Here is a 10,635-nt window from a genome sequence, read left to right on the forward strand (position 1 = left end):
GTTTCACTAGTGACTCGGCGTGTAATCATTATGGGATGCCAATTTTTTCCCTAGCAACCAAATACAGTACCCTAGCAACAGAGTAAACAAAGCCTTATATCTCCGCATCAGAACATCATAGAGACACGGGGGTTGGACCGTTTGACTCGTGACTCGGCGGGTAATCACTATGGGATGTCAAATTTTTCCCTAGCAACCAAATACAGTACCCTAGCAACAGAGTAAACAAAGCCTTATATCTCCACATCAGAACATCGTAGTGACACGGGGGTTGCACCGTTTGACTCGTGACTCGGAGGGTAATCACTATGGGATGTCAAAATTTTCCCTAGCAACCAAATACAGTACCCTAGCAACCGAATAAACAAAGCCTTATATCTCTGCATCAGAACATCGTAGAGACACGGGGGTTGGACCGTATGACTCGTGACTCAGAGTGTAATCATTATGGGATGCCAAAGTTTTCCCTAGCAACCAAATACAGTACCCTAGCAACCGGATAAACACAGCCTTATATCTCCACATCAGAACATCGTACAGACACGGGAGTTGGACCGTTTGACTCGTGACTCAGAGTGTAATCATTATGGGATGTCAAAATTTTCCCTAGCAACCAAATACAGTACCCTAGCAACCGAATAAACAAAGCCTTATATCTCTGCATCAGAACATCGTAGGGACACGGGGGTTGGACCGTATGACTCGTGACTCAGAGTGTAATCATTATGGGATGCCAAATTTTTCACTAGCAACCAAATACAGTACCCTAGCAACCGGATAAACACAGCCTTATATCTCCACATCAGAACATCGTACAGACACGGGAGTTGGACCGTTTGACTCGTGACTCAGAGTGTAATCATTATGGGATGCCATTTTTTTCCCTAGCAACCAAATACAGTACCCTAGCAACAGAGTAAACAAAGCCTTATATCTCCGCATCAGAACATCGTAGAGACACGGGGGTTGGACCGTTTGACTCGTGACTCAGAGTGTAATCATTATGGGATGCCATTTTTTTCACTATCAACCAAATACAGTACCCTAGCAACAGAGTAAACAAAGCCTTATATCTCCGCATCAGAACATTGTAGAGACACGGGGGTTGGACCGTTTGACTCGTGACTCAGAGTGTAATCATTATGGGATGCCATTTTTTTCCCTAGCAACCAAATACAGTACCCTAGCAACAGAGTAAACAAAGCCTTATATCTCCGCATCAGAACATCGTAGAGACATGGGGGTTGGACCGTTTGACTCGTGACTCGGAGGGTAATCACTAGTGGATGCCACTTTTTCCCCTAGCAACCAAATACAGTACCCTAGCAACAGAGTAAACAAAGCCTTATATCTCCGCATCAGATAATCGTAGAGACACGGGGGTTGGACCGTTTGACTCGTGACTCAGAGTGTAATCACTATGGGATGCCAATTTTTTCCCTAGCAACCAAATACAGTACCCCAGCAACAGAGTAAACAAAGCCTTATATCTCCGCATCAGAACATCGTAGAGACACGGGGGTTGGACCGTTTGACTTGTGACTTGGAGTGTAATCACCAGTGGATGCCAATTTTTCCCCTAGCAACCAAATACAGTACCCTAGCAACAGCGTAAACAAAGGCTTATATCTCCGCATCAGAACATCGTAGAGACACGGGAGTTGGATCGTTTTACTTTTGGCTTGGAGTATAATCATGTATGGTCCCCAGAATTTTGCCACGGCAAGCACCACTCACATTTTCTTCAGGAAATGTACCTATCTAGTTATTATTATTATTCTTCCAACCAAATTTCCGCAATTAATACGGCTCGAACCGCTTAACTTAGAAACTTCATTCAAACTCTCAAACATCCGGACTATTCGGGAATAGTGTGCTATGACTTTTATAAGCGATCGGGGGTACGGTCTTCGCCCCAGGGGCGAAAAAGCAGCCGAAAAATCCCATTGACTTAACATGGAGACAAACTTTGACGAGTCGTAGCTCAGACCTAGAATTTCACAGAAACTTGTGACTTGCCACATTTGAAGAGGCTGGCAGGCTCTGTAAGAACATACCTCACAATGGGGTGTAAGTTGTACCCCTGGGGTGTAAGAGGCCCCCAAATTTCCTCATAGACTTATAATGGGGCAGGAATCATGCCCATATAAGGAAATAAAAACGTCCCAGATGGGATATCTTTGCAGCGCAGTGTCGTAGAGACATGGGGGTGGGCTCATTTTACTCAGGCATCCAATCAGTCTCTTAGGATCCTTATTGAGCTATTAAGCCACGCCCCTAGCAACCATTTTGGGCACCCTAGTAACATTTCCCATAGACTGCCATTATAAAATGCCCAGATGGATATCTTTGCAGCACAGTGTCACAGAGACATGGGGGTGGTCTCATTTTACTCAGGCATCCAATCTGTCTCTCACCATCCTTATTGAGGTATTAAGCCACGCCCCTAGCAACCAAATATGAGCAGCCTAGCAACATAATAAACAAAGCCTTATATCTCTGGATCCGAACATCATAGAGACATGGGGGTTGGGTCTTTGGGTAATATTAGCTTCATGCTAGCTTCATGCTAAGTCATACTAGCTTCATGCTAGTTTCATGCTAGCTTTATGCTAATTTCATAATAAATCTTGCTAACTTGATGCTAAATCATGCTAACTTCATGTTAAATCTTGTTAGCTTCACGCTAAATCATGCTAGCTTCATGCTAATCATGCTAGCATCATCTTAATCATGCTAGTATCATGTTAATTTCATGCTAAATTCATGCTAACTTCATGGTAATCATGCTAACATCATGCTAGCTTCATGCAAATTATGCTAGCTTCGTGCTAATCATGCTAGCATCATGTTAGCTTCGTGCTAATCATGCTAGCTTCATGCTACCTTCGTGTTAATCATGCTAGCATCATGCTAGCATCATGCTAGCTTCGTGCTAATCATGCTAGCTTCATGCTAGCTTCGTGCTAATTATGCTAGCATCATGCTAGCTTCATGCTAATCATGCTAGCATCATGTTAGCTTCATGCTAATCATGCTAGCTTCATGCTAACTTCATGCTAATCATGCTAGCATCGTGCTAATCATGCCAGCATCATGCTAGCTTCGTGCTAATCATGCTAGCATCATGTTAGCTTCGTGCTAATCATGATAACATCATGCTAGCTTCATGCTAATCATGCTAGCATCATGTTAGCTTCATGCTAATCATGCTAACATCATGCTAGCTTCATGCTAATCATGCTAACATCATGCTAGCTTCATGCTAATCATGCTAGCCTCATGCTACCGTCATTCCTAATCATGCTAGCTTCATGCTAGCTTCATGTTAGCTTCATGCTAATCATGCTAGCATCATGCTAGCTTCATGCTAATTATGCTAGCATCATGCTAGCTTCATGCTAATCATGCTAGCATCATGTTAGCTTTATGCTAATCATGCTAGCTTCATGCTAACTTCGTGCTAATCATGCTAGCATCATGCTAGCTTCGTGCTAATCATGCTAACATCATGCTAGCTTTGTGCTTATCATGCTAGCATCATGCTAGCTTCTTGCTAATCATGCTAGCTTCATGTTAGCTTCATGCTAATCATGCTAACATCATGCTAGCTTCATGCTAATCATGCTAGCATCATGCTAGCTTCATGCTAATCATGCTAGCATCATGCTAGCTTCATGCTAATCATGCTAGCATCATGCTAGCTTCATGCTAATCATGCTAGCATCATGCTAGCTTCATGCTAATCATGCTAGCTTCATGCTAGCTTCATGCTAATCATGCTAGCATCATGCTAGCTTCATGCTAATCATGCTACCATCATGCTAATCATGCTAATCATGCTAGCATCATGCTAGCTTCATGCTAATCATGCTAACATCATGCTAGCTTCATGCTAATCATGCTAACATCATGCTAGCTTCATGCTAATCATGCTAGCATCATGTTAGCTTAATGCTAATCATGCTAACATCATGCTAGCTTCATTCTAATCATGGTAGCATCATGCTAGCCTCATGCTAATCATGCTAGCATCATGTTAACTTCATGCTAAATCTTACTAGCTTCATGTTAGCTTAATGCTAAATCGTGCTAACATCATGTTAAAGAGCACCTATTATGGGATACACGTTTTTAAACATCCTTTTGTGTGTAAGTGTGCATAAGTACATGCTAACGATATTCAAGAAGTACATACCTCAAAGAAAACGATGACACGAGTTATCGTCTCTAACGTTCGAGGACTACAAAAAACACTCGGATTGTAGGCAACAGTTTACTTCCTGGGATTGGTGACGTAGATAAGACCAACATTATCATAGTTCAGCCCTCTCTGCTTTGCTTGGGTACGCCCTCAAAGACGAGGGTGGGGAGCGCCGAGTCAGAAGACAGCTAAAATGGCGGAGGTTGTGAGTTCCTGCTTTGACCCTGTTTGCAAGCTCTTGTTTCATTGTTTAAGCGATTAAATCTCTCGAGTAGACGCTGTCTCTTTAGATGCGAGGGCAAAATAGCACTTTATGGACTTCCACAGAGGACATCATGTTTAATACGGTTCCGGAAAAATCCAGTCAGAAGTTGTTCACGGAGTTTTCACAATAACTGCTTCTCATGAACCGAAGCTGGATTTGCGCGAAGTCTCCTCTTGAAAGTTGGATTACTGCACTTCTGGATCACAGGCTGTAAGTATTCACGTTTATTATTTGCCTTTTACTGTACATTACGTAACCGGTAACCGGAGATTAACATAATGTGCATGTAGAGCTAAGCTTGCAAGCTAATTGTCTTGTGTTGTAATACTGTATTTCATAAACAACGTACCATATTTACACACGTGTATGTTGAATTATGCAGACTATCGTTTTTTTTATCTATGTTGGTTTAGACATGTTTACAAACTTGCTAAGTTGCTAAGCTAAATACAAATACAAATACCAGCTAAACTGTTACCGGTAATAAAATTTGTTCTCATGATCAAACTCAAGAAACTCTAAGTACAGATGATTTGTTTAAAGTTATATGTATTTTACTGTTGTATTTACTTGAAGCTTTCTTAGATTTTGAAACGAAGTAAACACGTAATGTATGTTGCTAATGTTGGGCCATGTAATATGTAATACATTAATGTTTTAATGAATAGTCTAACGAGTTATAGTCGTTGTACTCTATTGTTATAATATGTCTTTTTGACTGAATACATGTTTGTTTTATTTGTCTATATCCTAGATTCGCAGCTGGACACATCCTTCTACACTGTATGCAAACATGCAACATCATTACACACAGTACAAGGAGTCAGACTGGCATATGAGGAGCAAAGGTGTGTAACACACATGATGTATTTAGCTAGTGAAACCACTACCAGTCTTAGATGTATAACTGATGATGACAAAGTTTTTTTTCTCTGCATAATAATAGGAACCCAGGCAGTAGCATCGTTTCACAATGTTTCCATCACCATCATCAGTGGATGCCTTTGCTGTCCGTAGCCTGAGATTTCAGATTTGCAGCAAAAAAAAATTTATTTTCTCATTTATTGGAATGCTGTGCAGGTATTTAAGTATTTTAGTAACTGTGTTAAATAAAGTAGTATTTACTTTTACAATAAATTAATTGCTTGTTTATATTTTACAGGTATTTGTACCTTGCAGCCATCCATTACAATGTCACCAAGCCGTAACAAAAGCAGGAGAGGGAAAGTACAAGGCTATGTTCCCAAAACACACAAGTGACATACCGTAAGCAGTAATGTTTTATTTCAAATACATTCATAATTAAAAACTTAATGTATGAAGCAGGGAAATAAATGATCAAAACAAAAGATTTATTGACTGCAATATTTCTACAGTTATGTGGATGATGTGATCAGGCTTGTGTTTGATGAGGTATTTGAAGATAAGCTGAAGGAAGCCCTGATTCCAATGGACCTGGCATCACAGTTTGAGAGACCTTCAAAGGAGGACGTGATTGCATGCCATCTTCAGTGCAGGGGTCGTCGAAAGCCAAAATTGTGACCGATCTGATCAGGAAGCTCCAAGCGTATCTGGAGAACAACACACGACAGGATGATAACCTTATAGTGTCGTCTTAAATAGCACCAGCTGACAAAGCTTTGATATGCCATTTATCTGAATAGATAGCTGTAAGAAATGAATTGAACAATTTTTGAAACAAGAGCACAATATGGTTACTAAAGTATGTTTATTTATATATTGTTTAACATTTAAATATATATTTGTAATAAATAAAAAAAACTTTTGACTGACTACTATATTTTCTTTAAAGTTACATCTTTTGTTCTTTTGGGTACTTTGTTACTATAATGATACTTTAGTGTTATTGGTTTAAAAATGTAATAAAACTTACTCTAGTCCTGCACCTCAAAGGCTTATAGTCGGTACAATAAATGTTCTGTGTGTAGGGATTTAGACAATTTGTGCAAAACCTGGATGATGAATCACGCAGGTAAGAGGCCCTGGAACATGTTGCATTCTCCTTAAAACCTAGTAAGTAAAAACATAGCACAGTCTTTCATAATAAAGTTTACCATAGTAAAATAATGTAGAACTAACATTCATTTCAATTAATACTTTCTTTGTGCTACATTTGGTGTTTCCATATAGTTTGCACAGTAAAATAGTATGTAAGCAGTATTTTATAATTAAGTTTACTATAGTAAAATAATGTAGAAATTACCAAGTGAAATCGTTTTATAATCATTTTAACAAATAATTTATATGTGCTACATTTGGTGTTTCCATATAGTTTGCACAGTAATAGAGTATGTAAGCAGTCTTTTATAATATATTTTACTAGAGTAAAATAATGTAGAAATTACCAAGTGAAATCGTTTTATAATCATTTCAACAAATACTTTCTATGTGCTACATTTGGTGTTTCCATATAGTTATGTAGTACGTTATAATTACCTTTTGGATGTCTTTGCAACACATTTTCATCTTCGTTTAGCATTCTGGCAGAGCTAAGGACACCTAAAAAAGTTAAATCCAATCGCGTTCATTGACGGAGATCGTTTATATCGTAACGGCCGTCTGAACTCTCTGGATCGAGCTTGAAGTGGTAAGGCAGTACAGACACCATCGTTTATAGAGAAATATAGCGCTTGTTTACGTTGCCTCTGAGGCTGTGACTCTCAGTCAGAATCTGTGTCAACCCACGCGTAGTCAGGGGCGTAACCTTTCAAACACACGCTGAACCCAGCTGACCAATAACAGTTGAGTAGTCATCTGACCAATCCGATTACACTAGACATTTTGGGAGGCGGAGACAGGAACCAAACCGAGCGTTTTCCAGACAGTGGGAAATCGGTGAGGTATGTAAGCAATTTATAAGACTCACAATGCATTAGTTCAAGTTTTAATAACATGTATGTACTATGGGATATTGCAATAACGTGCTAACGTGCCAATTTATTAGCATAATTGGTGCTCTTTAAATCATGCTAGCTTCATGCTAAATCATGCTAAATCATGTTAACGTCATGTTAGCTTCATGTTAAATCATGTTAGCTTCATGTTAAATCATGTTAGCTTCATGATAAATCATGCTAGCTTCATGATAAATCATGTTAACTTCATGATAAATCATGTTAACTTCATGGTAAATCATGTTAACTCATGCTAGCTTCATATTTCATCATGATAACTTTTTTAAATCATGCTAGCTTCACACTAAAACATGTCAACAGCCAGGTAAACTACTAGACTAAGTTTCTTTTACATTTCTGTCAATCAACTTTTTTGCATTTTCATGCACTGGTAATTCCTTGGGAATTGCATTTCTAGTTATTATTATTATTATTATTATTCCAACCAAATTTCCGCAATTAATACGGCTCGAACCGGTTAACTTAGAAACTTCATTCAAACTCTCAAACGTGCGGACTATTCGGGAATAGTGTGCTATGACTTTTATAAGCGATCGGGGGTACTGTCTTCGCCCCAGGGGCGAAAAAGCAGCCGAAAAATCCCATAGACTTAACATTGGGACAAACTTTGACGAGTCGTAGCTCAGACCTAGGATTTCACAGAAACTTGTGACTTGCCACATTTGAAGAGGCTGGCAGGCTCTGTAAGAACATACCTCACAATGGGGTGTAAGCTGTACCCCTGGGGTGTAAGAGGTCCCCAAATTTCCCCATAGACTTATAATGGGGCAGGAATCATGCCCATATAAGGAACTAAAAACGTCCCGGATGGGATATCTTTGCAGCGCAGTGTCATAGAGACATGGGGGTGGGCTCATTTTACTCAGGCATCCAATCAGTCCCTTAGGATCCTTTTTGAGCTATCAAGCCACGCCCCTAGCAACCATTTTGGGCACCCTAGCAACATCTCCCATAGACTGCCATTATAAAATGCCCAGATGGATATCTTTGCAGCACAGTGTCACAGAGACATGGGGGTGGGCTCATTTTACTCAGGCATCCAATCAGTCTCTCACCATCCTTATTGAGGTATTAAGCCACGCCCCTAGCAACCAAATATGAGCAGCCTAGCAACATAATAAACAAAGCCTTATATCTCTGGATCCGGACATCATAGAGACATGGGGGTTGGGTCTTTGGATCATATTACCTTCATGCTTGCTTCATGCTAAGTCATGCTAGCTTCGTGCTAGTTTCATGCTAGCTTTATGCTAATTTAATAATAAATCTTGCTAACTTAATGTTAAATCATGTTAACTTCATGTTAAATCTTGTTAGCTTCATGCTAAATCATGCTAGCTTCATGCTAATCATGCTAGCATCATCTGAATCATGCTAGCATCATGCTAATAATGCTAGGATCATGCTAATTTCATGCTAAATTCATGCTAACTTCATGGTAATCATGCTAGCATCATGCTAGCTTCATGCAAATTATGCTAGCTTCATGATAATCATACTAGCATCGTGCTAGCTTCATGCTAATCATGCTGGCATCGTGCTAGCTTCATGCTAATCATGCTAACATCGTGCTAGCTTCATGCTAATCATGCTAGCATCGTGCTAGCTTCATGCTAATCATGCTAGCATCGTGCTAGCTTCATGCTAGCATCATGCTAATCATGCTAGCATCATGCTAATCATGCTAACATCATGCTAATCATGTTAGCATCATGCTAGCTTCATGCTAATCATGCTAACATCATGCTAGCTTCATGCTAATCATGCTAGCATCATGTTAGCTTCATGCTAATCATGCTAGCTTCGTGTTTATCATGATAACATTGTGCTAGCTTCATGCTAATCATGCTAGCATCGTGCTAGCTTCATGCTAATCATGCTAGCATCGTGCTAGCTTCATGCTAATCATGCTACCATCGTGCTAGCTTCATGCTAATCATGCTAGCATCGTGCTAGCTTCATGCTAATAATGCTAACATCGTGCTAGCTTCATGCTAGCATCATGCTAATCATGCTAGCATCATGCTAATCATGTTAGCATCATGCTAGCTTCATGCTAATCATGCTAACATCATGCTAGCTTCATGCTAATCATGCTAGCATCATGTTAGCTTTATGCTAATCATGCTAGCATCATGCTAGCTTCATACTAATCATGCTAACATCATGCTAGCTTCACGCTTATCATGCTAACTTCATGCTAATCATGCTAGCATCATGCTAGCTTCATGCTAGTCATGCTAGCATCATGCTAGCTTCATGCTAGTCATGCTAGCTTCATGCTAGCTTCATGCTAGTCATGCTAGCATCATGCTAGCATCATGCTAACGTCATGCTGAATCATGCTAATCATGCTAGCATCATATTTCATCATGATAACTTTTTTAAATCATGCTAGCTTCACACTAAAACATGTCAACAGCCAGGTAAACTACTAGACTAAATTTCTTTTACATTTCTGTCAATCAACTTTTTGCATTTTCATGCACTGGTAATTCCTTGGGAATTGCATATCTAGTTTATAATGAGGTGGGTTCTAGTTAACAATGCAATGCAAGTGAACACGCCGTGCCGGTGCCTCCATGCGCGGTTATTATATTGTCTGCTATATTTGCTTTTTATTTATTAAATACATGCAGTTGGTTAATGAAACATTTATTAAAATTAAGAAACAATTTATAAAAAACGAAATTCACTTTAAAGAAATGCTTTCTATAAAGCAAAACTTAATTAAGTGGTAAAAATAATGTCTGAGGATTTACAAAAACAAAACTTAATCTGCAATTTAATTATACCCTAAAAGACGTAAATGTTAATAATTTGGAACACGATCAGGAGAGACTTTCATTTTAATTATTTTATTGCGGTATTTTATTTACTATTCGAATGAAATAATTTACAAAAAATAGACTGTACTATTTACTTTTCGCAAACCTTGTGAGCAGGCGAACTTAACTCTGTGACCTTTTTTGTAAAATGCAGTCAGCAAAATGTCCAAGAAATCTAAATCTTTTGTCTGGCTGCATTTTACAAAAAAGGTCACGGAGTTAAGTTCGCCAAAACAGGTAGCATTTGAACTGAATGAATACAGCAAAACTACCTATATTCCTTTCTGAGCGAAGTAGCAGTGCAGCCAGCCACAGGTGCGGTTCTACGTGGTGCGCTAACTGTGGCGCTGTTACAGAATAGCCTAAATTAAAGCATTTAAAGTTGGGGATAAAACATAGGCT

The 10,635-nt window shown here is 39.2% G+C and overlaps 2 long non-coding RNA genes across 3 annotated transcripts; one reads left to right on the top strand and one right to left on the bottom strand.

Moving 5' to 3' along the window:
• Nucleotides 1–4,108: 4,108 nt before the first annotated feature.
• Nucleotides 4,109–5,986, top strand: LOC135734401 (uncharacterized). The gene is made up of 5 exons (XR_010527313.2): nucleotides 4,109–4,679; nucleotides 5,224–5,317; nucleotides 5,416–5,549; nucleotides 5,632–5,735; nucleotides 5,846–5,986. It is a non-coding gene; the product is annotated as an uncharacterized lncRNA (long non-coding RNA).
• On the bottom strand, nucleotides 5,801–7,275 carry LOC141282406 (uncharacterized). 2 transcript variants are annotated; one of them, XR_012337029.1, is made up of 3 exons: nucleotides 6,927–7,275; nucleotides 6,364–6,500; nucleotides 5,801–6,040 (listed from the first exon to the last, which is right to left on the bottom strand). It is a non-coding gene; the product is annotated as an uncharacterized lncRNA (long non-coding RNA). The 2 variants fall into 2 exon arrangements; XR_012337028.1 differs by lacking the exon at nucleotides 6,927–7,275 and having other exon boundaries at nucleotides 6,364–6,917.
• Nucleotides 7,276–10,635: the final 3,360 nt, after the last annotated feature.

This window comes from Paramisgurnus dabryanus, chromosome 7 (assembly GCF_030506205.2).
Source record: "Paramisgurnus dabryanus chromosome 7, PD_genome_1.1, whole genome shotgun sequence".
NCBI lineage: Eukaryota > Metazoa > Chordata > Actinopteri > Cypriniformes > Cobitidae > Paramisgurnus > Paramisgurnus dabryanus.